Below are 656 nucleotides of genomic sequence, written 5' to 3' on the forward strand. Positions count from 1 at the left end.
AACGAGCCAAGACAAGAAGCCATGGTTAGGTTTTAGGTCTTTGAAATATCTTAACCAGGCAAGTTGATCCATGGGAGGAACTTGCCATAGGTCGTCAGAAATGGATTGGACAAAAGATGAGACTTGGCTCTGAAGGCCATGGAAGAAAATCACTTAAGAAATCGATGTGCTTTGGACATTGGATGGGAGGAAGTGCAAAGCGAAACTTATATTTATAGAAGAGTAAAAGAACCGATGGGCGAAACATCGTCATCACTCAATTTAATGTCCATCGTCAGAGGTAGTTGGAACGACGATCTTGAAGGGTCTATTCGGGTCGGTGAGCATTTAAACCTGCATTGATCAATAAGAAGGACGGCCTGTACAATAAGGAAGTCGAGTCTTTATGATCGCATTAACCGAGAAAGGGTGGTTGAGCCATTACGTCCGCATTCACTGAGTGGACCGCCCTATCAGGTAAGTACAATAGTATGCTTTCTGTTTAGAAAGTGATTTTGTTTTGATCATGTTCCATGTTAAGTCTATTATTTTATTCTTTATTAATTTCATTTCACTTATTCATTTACAATAAATCGATTCACTGACTGCTAATAAGATGAACCATTTTTTTATGAACAAATGGGACATCGCTATTTTGTTATGGTGTTGTATTTGTG

This window comes from Jatropha curcas, chromosome 2 (assembly GCF_041381405.1).
Source record: "Jatropha curcas cultivar XTBG-Jc1 chromosome 2, XTBG_Jcur_1.0, whole genome shotgun sequence".
NCBI classification, from domain to species: domain Eukaryota; kingdom Viridiplantae; phylum Streptophyta; class Magnoliopsida; order Malpighiales; family Euphorbiaceae; genus Jatropha; species Jatropha curcas.